The 11,271-nt window shown below is 37.4% G+C and overlaps 1 protein-coding gene across 2 annotated transcripts in view; it reads left to right on the top strand.

Moving 5' to 3' along the window:
* The first annotated feature begins 9,964 nt into the window (after positions 1–9,964).
* Positions 9,965–11,271, top strand: part of HENMT1 (HEN methyltransferase 1) — a 35,896-nt gene continuing 34,589 nt past the window's right edge. For both annotated transcript variants that reach the window (XM_074188312.1, XM_074188311.1), the window contains exon 1: positions 9,965–10,375. The gene's annotated coding sequence lies outside the window, so the exon portion shown is untranslated. The remainder of the gene's footprint in view (positions 10,376–11,271) is intronic.

The raw sequence follows: 11,271 nt of genomic DNA, 5'->3' as shown, positions 1-11,271 counted from the left end.
CTAATGATTTTTCTTAATAGTTTTCATAATAATGCAGAAGGTTAGCTTTCCACAGCTACTTTACCTCTGTCCTCTTCATGGTTCATGGTTCATGAACTTACACTGATCCTTTATAACTTGGTGGTGATGGTGGTGTGTGTGTTCATAAGCTACCTTGCTGCTATTACCTTTCCCCAGGGACTCGTAACTGTTATCTTTTCAGTAAAATGAAAATAATTGTGCTTATCTTCTTTAATAACTATTATAAGGGAAGATCTATTTTTGAAAGAAAGCATAAAGAAATGTCCTTAAGAAACTTATCCAACTTTAGGTTGAAGCAAGCTTTTTATCTAATTTCTTTTGTAACATCAGCTTCAAAAGAATCTCCCACAGAATCTGTGGCTATACCATTGGATACTAAAGGTTTAACTGTCATTCTGGAGAGACTGATTGATAGTTGAAGAGATAAGAAGAAAATGCAAAGGAGGTATTTCCCCAAGACAATTGAATTTAAACTTTACCTTACAAAGAAGCATGAAAAGAATTCTTGAGAAAAGCCTTTTAAGAAGTATACTGAGTGAAGTGAATGCTGAGGTCATGTTTCCAAAATTGAGAAGTCAGAAGCAGTTATGATTGTTAGTAATGGACTTTCTCACAATTGATAATTTATAAATGATTATGTCTTTGTATTACTGTTTTTAAGATTTAATAGCATAGCCAGTAGCCTTAATGTTTTAGGCCTGAAATTAGGAGGTTTGAAATAACAGTTATAGGAATAGAATAAAAAGAAAATTAAAACTATTTAGTGAACCTGGGAAGAGACTTGAAGCTAAGGATTCAAGTAATGAAAAAAGATATTTTACTATTAATAATTAATGTGGAAATGTTAGAACATAGCCTTGATTACCTTAGAACTTGTGATGAGAATAAATGAAGAGAATGATCTGGTAACAAGTTGAGAGAGATAATCATCCCACTTAGGATATACATGAATATATATTCTAAGCCTTTCTTATGACAAACTAGCTATGTAGTACAGTGGATAGACTGTTGGATCTTGAGTCAGGAAGATCTTGAGTTCAAATGCTGCTTCAGACCCTTAACAGCTGTATGACCCTAGCAATTCATTTAATCTGTCTACCTGAGTTTCCCCATATGTAAAATGGAGATACTAATAGTACCTACTTCCTAGAGCTATTGTGAGGATAAAACCAGATAACATAAAGCACCTTGTATTCTTTAAAGTGCTATGTGTATGTTATCATTATCATAATACTTTTTTCCCCTATTATTTTTCTTTCCACTTTCAGTGCCCTGATCACCGATACCCTAAGGATCACAAACTCTTTCCTTTAATAGAGTTTTTAGTTGGAAGGGTGAATACCTTGTTTTCCCTTATTTTTGACTTAAACAGCACCCAGTTCCGTGCTTTGTACAAAGTGACCAATTAATAAATATTGACTTTAATAGAAATAAACTTGGTAAAAGCCATATGACAGAAAATAAAATAGTATATCTGATTCCTTCTTCAATCTCATTTCTTCTATAAAATACAAAGCATTATAACTTTCTCTTGCAACATAGATGGCCATAAAGTAATTCACACAGCACCTTATAAATGGTACTTTTCATCACATTCACTTTTTCTGCTACACTTTTTTTTGGGATCTATTGCTAGCCTAACTCTTAAGGCTAATAAATTACTGAAGAATTACACTTCTCCCAAATGTTACTGTGGCAACATTTCTTTTTCCTTTCAAAGTCAGGAGACCTTTCTGTGACAGTGCTGACTATATCTATAATGGCACCGTATCATGTCTGCAAGGGGCAGAGGCTGAGAAATTTAGTCTTATATTTAAAGGTATAGTTCTCATCTATAATAGTCTTACCTGCTTTTTGTTTTCTGTGATGTTTTAATGTAGCTTTTGTTGTTACAGAAGTCATAAAAAAGTGTAGTCAGGCTCTGTGTCTGAGAAATGAGAAACTATATGTTCTATGTGTTGTGGGTGATATAAAAGCTATAATAGACATGATCTCTGTACCCAGAGGGTTTATAATAGAGTCTAGGAGACAAAAATTAACACAATAAAACAACCAGAGAACACTCTAGCTAAAATGAGTGTTGATGAGTGCTACAGGAGTTCAGAAAAGTGAAAAAAAGCAATAAAGGTTTTAGGTTTTATGAAAAGTTTCATGGAAGAAGTAAGATGAGTTTTAATCAAGTCCTTTGAAAGATCAGTTGACTTTTTTTGGGTAGTGTGGAGGAGGATGAGACACTCCTTACAAGAGAAACAAAATAAGAAAAGAAAGGAGAACTGGGTTATTCCATTGCTTATCAGAGCATATTGAAGAGACAAGTTTATTTAGATTGGAGAGTTGTGGAGTAGAAGAGACTAAACATCAGACAGGTGTAGCCATTTTAAGGAAGTTTTTTCCTTGATTTTTTTGTTGAAGATATATAAATAACACATGAGAGAAAAATAAAAATTAAAAATGGCCTTCAATTCAATATGGTCCTCTTCTGCAATGACAGTGGGAGAGTAGTGGGAAATGGAACAGAAGGTGCTAAAAAATCACGTTATTTTTAGATTTTTAACATGTTATATTTTTAATCTAAGTGTGAAATTGTACAATGACCAAGTGGGTATGTTACTGTGGGAACTAAATCATGTCAATCCTGAAAGCATCGAAAAAGTGAAACAAATCTATATAAAGAAGTTAAAAAGAAATAGAGCAAAGACTCAAATCTTGATTGGAAGGGAAAAAAATAAAGGAATTTTCTTTGTCTTTGCCTTTCTTTGTCTCCCCAGCAATTAGCACACTGTTTAGTACATAGTAAACACTTCATAAATGCTTTTTGGCTTGACTTGACTTGATGAAATTAATTTAATTGTATCAAGAAAAGCAGCAAATAAAATATTTCATGGATCATTTGATTATCTTGCCTCCTACTATTCATGTATGAACATCAGAGAGAACTGCTGCTCACAGACCAACATGTGCCAACATCTGTTGCAGAGGATGAAGAGGTAGAAAATCCCATAGACTCTATAATACCTTCTAAATTAAATAAACATAATTCTTGTTGATTTTGATGCAAAGCTGAGAAATCGTGAACTAAAACAGTACTTATCAAGCATCTATTCTGTGATGAGCATTGTATAATGGAGATAAAAAATGAGATGTTTGTAAAGCCCTGAGCACAACTGTTTGGTTGATTTTCAGTCATCTTCAACTCTTCTTGATCCCATTGAGGTTTTCTTGGCAGAGATACTGGAGAGGTTTGCCATTTCCTTCTCTGTTGGGAACCATTGTGTAAGGAACCACTGTATATCGGGAATACTGTAAATTATTATCACCTGATGCCTTGGAGCATCAGAACCTTGTTTGGCTAAGTACCTCGGGAGTGGGAGTGGATTAGAGACTGGAAAGATATTTAAACACTTATTTCTGGTAAATAAATGGAGCTTTTGGAGATCTTGATGGAGTATTTGCCTCCCTTGTAATCCTTGTCTTCTGCCCCTCCAATATTCACCTGGGGAAGATAAGGGGAGTCCAGAATTGGGTCTCTACACTTCTCCAGCTCCTTTTACAGATGAGGAAACTGAGGCAAGTAGGATTAAATGACTCACACAACTAGTATCTAAGAACACCTTTGAACTCATGTCCTCTAGATTCTGCTCTGTCCCCTAGTGGCCCTTAGCACAATGCAGGTGTTTAATAGACGGCTGTCATCCCGGCCTGCCCCCCCCATCAGGTGGAGGTTGTGAGGGCTAAGAAGACTGGAAAGGATTAGGGAGGTCTTTATCTTTGCTCTTAGAGGGGAGGTAGTGAGTCACTAAAGTTAATTAAATAGGGAGATGATGTGGTAAAACTTGTGCTTTAGAAAGATGGAAGGGAGAAAAATGTTTAAAAATAAATGATTGTTGAAAACCACCATTACATATAGTTGGAAAAATAAAGTAATGGGTTCACAAAAAACCCCCAAAAGACTCAGTTTGGCAGTTGAGTATAGGATGGACCAGAGCTGGAGAGACTTGAGGCTGGAAGACCAAGCTTCAGGCTACTGCAGTAAGTGTGATTAAGGTCTGGACCAGAGTGCTGTCTGTGTCACAGGAGAGAATGGGTTTTCAAGAGACATTCTGTGGAAGCAGAACCAATAGGATGTGGTATCCATAAGATGGGGGAAAAAATCTATATGAAAAATGAATAAACTGTCAGGATTTCTATAAAAATAGTGCTCTGGATTTTTCCCCATCTCTGCAATCTTCATGGCCCATTGAAACAAAATGTTCACATCTATCTAATCTACCAGAGAAGACTTCACATGTTTGAAGTAGATAATCTCCTAACTCATTGAGTTTGAGGCACATAGATTATTTTCCAGGGGATATTCAAAATATGTCCTCAAGGCATATAGAAAAAAATTGAAAATACCAAATGCTTAGGAAAAAAAATCACAACTCTTATTAGAAAAAAAGGATAACTAGGAAATATCAATAACTGATTAACCAATTAATTACTACCCTGCTGATTCCCCTATTATTAGAAAATCTTTGGGAAGATAAAATGAACACTTATTGGAGCCATCACTGATAAAGGTATAAGAAGAGAATAGTAGAATATGGATGAGTCACACAAATGAAAAGGCTTTTATTGGATTGTTATCTGCACCATTATAGGAATACTAATGTCAGTGACATAACTGATTTATGGAAGGAGAAGAAAGAGAATAAGCATGCCAGGCATTATGCCAAGTGGTTTTTACAACTATTATCTCATTATGAAGTATATAGACATGGGGATGATTTTTCAGGGTTCCTTATTTTTATTTATTTTAGTTTTTGTAAGGCAATGGGGTTAAGTGGCTTGCCCAAGGCCACACAGCTGGGTAATTATTCAGTGTCTGAGGCTGGATTTGAACTCAGGTACTCCTGACTCCAAGGTGAGTGCTCTATCCACTGCACCATCTAGCTACCCCCTTGAGGGTTCCTTATTTTCAACTTAGGTAGTGTAGTTGAATGTATACCTGAAATTGAATCCTCTTTACAACATACCAGCAAAATACTTTTCAAGAACTAGAAGACATTTTAAGACTGTCACCCCAAATGTTTACCTCTCCAGGCTGAACATCCCCAGTTGCTTTGATCATTCCTGGTCCATGACATGAACTCAAGATTCTTCACTATCCAGGTTACCCTCCTCTTAGATGCTTTCCAGATTATCAATGACCTTTCTAAATCATGTTGTCCAAAAGTGGTTGAACACAATACTTCAAATAGGGTCTGACCAGAGAAGAGGTAAGAATAACATCAACTCCCTGGGCCTATGTACTATGTCTCTTCTTTTATAATACCAATTCTCCTTAGCTTTTTTAGTTATCACATCACATTACTGACTTATATTGAATTTTCAGTCCCCTAATGACCCCAGGTTTTTTTTCAAACTGATATTTAAACATGCCTGCATCTTGTACTCATGAAGTGAACCTCCTAAGTCCAAATGTAAGTTAAAACTTTTTTTCCATTTATCCCTACTGAAGTGTATATTATTAGATTCAATCCATTGTCAAAATCTTTTTGAATCTTGGCTGTCGAATAAGGCTATCCCTCCCAATCTCGAGTCCCCCATCTTTTTACTGAGAATAAAGAAGCTATTGTATAATCAATTCTCTGGAGTCCATTGATTATTATATTGACCTGAATTCTGAGATTTTAGTGATCAATGCATAAAAACACTGGCCCTGAAATCAAGCTGACTTGATTTCAAATTTGACCTCAGATACTTATTAGCTGTGTGACCCTGGGAAAGTCACTTAACCCTGTTTGCCTAGTTCTCATCTGTAAAATGAGAATAGAAATGGAAATGGCAAACCACTCCAGTATCTTTGCCAAAAAATCCAAATGGAATCACAAAGAGTTGAACACAACTGAAAAACAATTGACAACAAACCTGAGAAGCAGGTCATTTATACTTGGTATATATCCCTGAGAAAAATGTCAAGCCTGGATCTCTGTGGCATGCTGCTGGAGACTGCCTGCACTAAGTTGGGCCATGCAGCCAGCTTGGACTCCATCTGGTACTAATCCATACCTTCCATCAGAATATTATAGGAGGCTTTTTTTAAAGACACGACAAAAATCTAAGTCAACTTGATATTATTCTCTTAATCTGCCAGTTTAGTACAAAGGTCAAAAAAGGAACATAGTCTGGAATGATTTATTTTTTGAGCATACAAAAAGCTTCTTTGTAGTCAATTCTTTCCTAAATGTACAATAGCTATAAAAGTCATTCTAGAACTTTCCCAATTCTAGAAATCAATCTTATTTGAGACCTTACTCACTTCCTTTTTTGGGGACTAAATCAAGAAATTGTTTCCCACTTCTTGTCTGGTGGCATCATTCCTATTCTCCACAATTGTTCAGACATCACTGAAAGTGGCCCACCCTTCTTCAGTGGCATTGGTTCTTTCAAGATCTGAAGATGTGGGTTGCCTGGACAGGTGACTTGAACTCATCAAGGGCAGCCAGGGGTTCTTTTATTCTGTTCTTATATACCTTGGATATCAACTCTCTGTCAGTCATATATGTTCTTTCTAGTCCAAAAGTCATTTTTCTTGGCAGACTAACCAACCAATCAACCAACAAAACAATAGAAATAAAATAAGCATAAACAAGAATCAGAATAGCATTTCTGAACAGCTGTGAAAGCTCAGGACCATTATTTATACTGAGTAAAGCCAGGATGATTTTGTGACCTTCTCTAGGTTGGGAAAAAGAATGGGAAACTTGTAGTCGGTCAACAAATATTTATAAAACACCCTCTATATATGTCAAGTCCTGTGATAAACACTAAGTATACAAAAAAAGGGCAAAAGACAGTTATTGCACTTGTGGAATTCACAGTCTAATCTGTATTGGGGATACTGAGGGATAAGGATTAGCAGTTAACTAATGGTCAAAAGTAAGGGGGCAATTAAATTCACTTTCTAATTCAGTCAGTCATCTTGAAAAAGTTACTGACAGAACTTTATAATGAACATATATTCTGAAATTTAAACATTTTCTAAAATAAACGTTATGAGTAGAAGCTAGAGAGATAAAAGTTTTTGCAATGCCTGAGGTCTGAAAATCATGGAACCACTATATTTTCTATAAATGTATTTACAGTTACAAATATAAGAGTGAATATAGTAAAAAAAAATACATGGTAATTTTGCAAGGTAACAAGAACTATCAACTAACACCCTTCACCATCATTTATTATGTTCACACTGAGGGAAAAATCCTAGGAAAACTTTAGGGAAGAAGTGGTGAAGAATCTGTAAGAGATTTGAATAAATCTAAACAAAGGATTATTTTGGGGAGACAAGGATGGGGGAAAATGATTGAAGAAATAAAAACTTTCTAGAATTTGGAGCTAGAAGAGACAGAAAAAGAAAAGGAAAAAATCTGAGGAATTAGAGTAACTTTCACTTGTTGAAAGAAAGAGAAGGGTACTATACCCAAGTAGAGAAAAAGGAAGATAGAATAGTTGAGTTTAGGTAGAAGGAAAATCAGAAAAGATTTTGAAGTTTGCTTAGGAAAACATTGAAGTTAGAAAATAATGATAGGATTTGAAAATGATTATTTTATTTTTAAATTTTATTTTTTTTAATTAACCAAAATCCTTGATCTTTTCTTTTTTCCTTTTTGTTAGCTTTGCCAATGTGAGAGGTATTCACTCAGTTGTTGTTTTAATTACATTTCTCTAATAATATGGAGCATTTTTTGGAATATGCTTATTCATAACTTGGATTTCTTCCTCTCAAGAAAAACAAATTCCTATATTGGTCTTATTTTTAAAATAGTCTCAATCTCTACTGAATCTATTACCTCTCTGTGAGGAACTGTTTCACTAGGAGTTCTTTGGAATCCTGCCTGACTGGGGGATTACATTGCAAAGTTTTTTTTTCAATATTGTCATTGCATAAACTGTTCTCCTGTTCTACTCATCATTCATATAAATCTTCCCAGGTTTCTCAAAACATCCCCTTTATCATTTCTTATAGAACAAAAATATTCCCTCATCTTCATATATAACATATCTGACCATTCCCCAGTTCTGCGATAGGATTCACATCAATTTCCAATTCTTTTCCACTATAAACAGAACTACTATAAATATTTTTGTACTTATGGACCCTATTGCTCTGTTTCATCTCTTTGAGAGATAGCGATATTGTTGGTCACAAGGTATTATATAGTTTAATAACGTTTGGGGCATCGTTCCAAATTGCTTTCCAGAATAACTAGACCATGTCACAGCTGTATCAATAATACATTAATGTATCTGTTTTCCACAGCATTTGGTTTTTTTCCTTCTGTTTGTCAACTTTTTCAATATAAGGACTCTTATCTTACAGTTATTTTAATTTTCATTTCTTTAATAATGATCTGGAGAATTTTTCATCTGGCTTTGGATAGCCTGGATTTCTTTCTCTGAGAACGCCTGTTCATATCCTTTGACCAATTATTAATTGAAAAATAGTGCTCATAAATTTGAATTTGTACACCTGCCACATACATTACCTGCTTTTCTTCTAAAGTATTATTTTTTCTTTTTGTTTTCTTTTTTTAGGTTTTTGCAAGGCAATGGGGTTAAGTGGCTTGCCCAAGGCCACACAACTAGGTAAATATTAAGTGTTTGATGTTGGATTTGAACCCCGGTACTCCTGACTCCAAGGCTGGTGCTCTACTCGGTGCACCACCTAGTTGCCCCCGAATTTTTTTTTTAAAGGAAAGTGATTTCTAAATATTTCAGTAGAGAATCTTTTCCCTTGTTTTTGTCCCATCATGTTTCCATTTTATTCCTAACTTAAACATCAAATAAGACAAGCATTTCCACATATAATGTGGAAGATGGGAAGGTCATACATGAAATGGGGAATCCCTTAACTAGCTCTTTCTTTCCCTTTTAAATATATGATAAATTCGGGGCGACTAGGTGCCGTAGTGGATAAAGCACCGGCCCTGGAGTCAGGAGTACCGGGGTTCAAATCTGGTCTCAGACACTTAATAATTACCTAGCTTTGTGGCCTTGGGCAAGCCACTTAACCCCATTGCCTTGCAATATATATATATATATATATATATATATATAAAATTCAAAATGAAACATTTTTTAATTAAAGATTTTGATTTTGCAATTTTACCCCGAATCTTACCCCCCCCATGGAAAGCAATCTGTCAGTCTTTACTTTGTTTCCATGTTGTACATTGATCCAAATTGAGTGTGATGAGAGAGAAATCATATCCTTAAGGAAGAAACAAGAAGTCTAAGAGGTAACAAGATCAGACAATAAGATATCCCCTTTTTTTTTTTCTAAATTAAAGGGAACAGTTCTTGAACTTTGTTGAAATTCCGCGGCTCTTTCTCTGGATACAGATAGTATTCTCCATAGCAGAAGGACCAAAATTATCCCTGGTTGTTGGCACTGATGGAATGAGCGAGTCCATCAAAGCTGAACATCATCCCCACAGAATAAAACTTTCAAAGCTGTCCTGTGTATCTGTGGTCCCTTCCTGCCTTTTTTTTTAGTTTTTTTTTTTTTGCAAGGCAAACGGGGTTAAGTGGCGTGCCCAAGGCCACACAGCTAGGGCATTAAGTGTCTGGGGCATTGACTCCTAGCCGCCCCTCTTCCTCCCTTTCTTTTGTCCTTTTCTCAGATGCCTTAGGCCTTTATCAATAGAGTCACTACAATTTGAAAAAACCAAATTCCAGACCCTTTTCACTTTGGCTGCTTTTGATTTCAGCCTGTTTTTATTTTCCCTCCCTAACTCTTGGGGGCCGTCTCCAGCCATCCCGACCCCCTCAATCGGCTCCACTTGGGCTGGTCACGCTTCCCCCTCCAGCGAGAAGTCTTCTGGGAGGAGGAGGGGCAAGGCCCCCCTTGTCCCCCGCGGGCATCCCCAGATCTCAGTGCGCCTGCGCCTCCGCGGAGGGCGCGGCTTCAGCTTTTCCCCTCTCTTAGCCTGGCGCGTGGTTGAACCCGGGCTAGGCCCAGCCGCTCCTAGCGGAGGAGCACGTGGGAGCCCGCGGGGCCCGCCCCCTGGGCCCGCCTCCGGGCCCACGGGCGCGGGATCCTCGTGCAGCCGGGGCGGGACTTCGCCCGCTACACCTTCCCACCGGGACAAATCACGTGGCCGCCAGACCGGAAGCAGGGGCGGAGGAGGCAGGAAACCGGAAGTGGGTGGTGGCGGGCACCGGCGAGGCTGAGCGAGCGTCCTCCTCTCGAGGTCCTGTCCGGGAGAGGCCGCGGGTCATCCGCCGGGCATCGGGAAGCCTCCGGGTCTGACGGGGGGAGCTGTGGGCAAGAGAGGCCTGCGGCCCCCTTCCTTGTGCGTGGACCTCTAAGGTGAATGGGGGGAGAGGCAGGCCCGCCCGAAGCCTGGAGAGGTTCCAGGAGGAGGGCAGCGGGAGGACCCCACTCGCGCCATTACCAGTAGCTGTAAAAAAATCGCTCCATAAGCTAGAGGAGCGATGTCAGGGGGCAGAAGTTACTGGGTTAAGTCGGTGGGTTGATGCAAAGGGAAGTTTTTTTTTTTTTTTAAGAACGTCTAATGTCGGGGCGGCTAGGTGGCACGGTGGATAGAGCCCCGGCCTTGGTGTCAGGAGTACCTGGGTTCAAATCCGGTCTCAGACACTTAATAATGACCTAGCTGTGTGGCCTTGGGCAAGCCACTTAACCCTATTGCCTTGCAAAAAAACCTTAAAGAAATGTCTAATGTAAACTTGAGAACTTGGGAGTTGTCCTAGGCAAATGCTTAAAATTTGCATTTCCTCCCAGAGACAGAAAATTGAGTTTTTATTCAATGTTTGATAAACCTAAATTAAACATCATAAATTACAAAGTATTGTCATTGCCATAGCATTCTCTTATTTCTTGATCAAAAGGAGAGCATATTTAGATAAAATATTGAACTTGATATGAATTTCTATGGTAAGCAGAATTCCAGCAAAATCTATCATTGTTGGTAAAATTATCTTATTTTGCTCATATGCTTGTAAGCATGACACGTAATTCACAAAATCTGAATTGTCTAGGCTGATAAAATAGTTACAAATTAGTACATCAACAAATTGAATTTTAAGAAATTTGTAAAATATTTCACCATATTCTTTGACACGGTGAAATATAGACACACATGTACAAATACATAAGAATATTCATATGCATACACAAATATTTATAAAAGAGAATGATAGAATTAATACTTCATATATGTGTGTGTATATATATATATTTTTTTC

The sequence above is a fragment of the Macrotis lagotis genome, chromosome 5, assembly GCF_037893015.1.
Source record: "Macrotis lagotis isolate mMagLag1 chromosome 5, bilby.v1.9.chrom.fasta, whole genome shotgun sequence".
In the NCBI taxonomy this organism is placed as follows: domain Eukaryota; kingdom Metazoa; phylum Chordata; class Mammalia; order Peramelemorphia; family Peramelidae; genus Macrotis; species Macrotis lagotis.
This window is presented reverse-complemented; position numbering and strand designations above follow the sequence as displayed.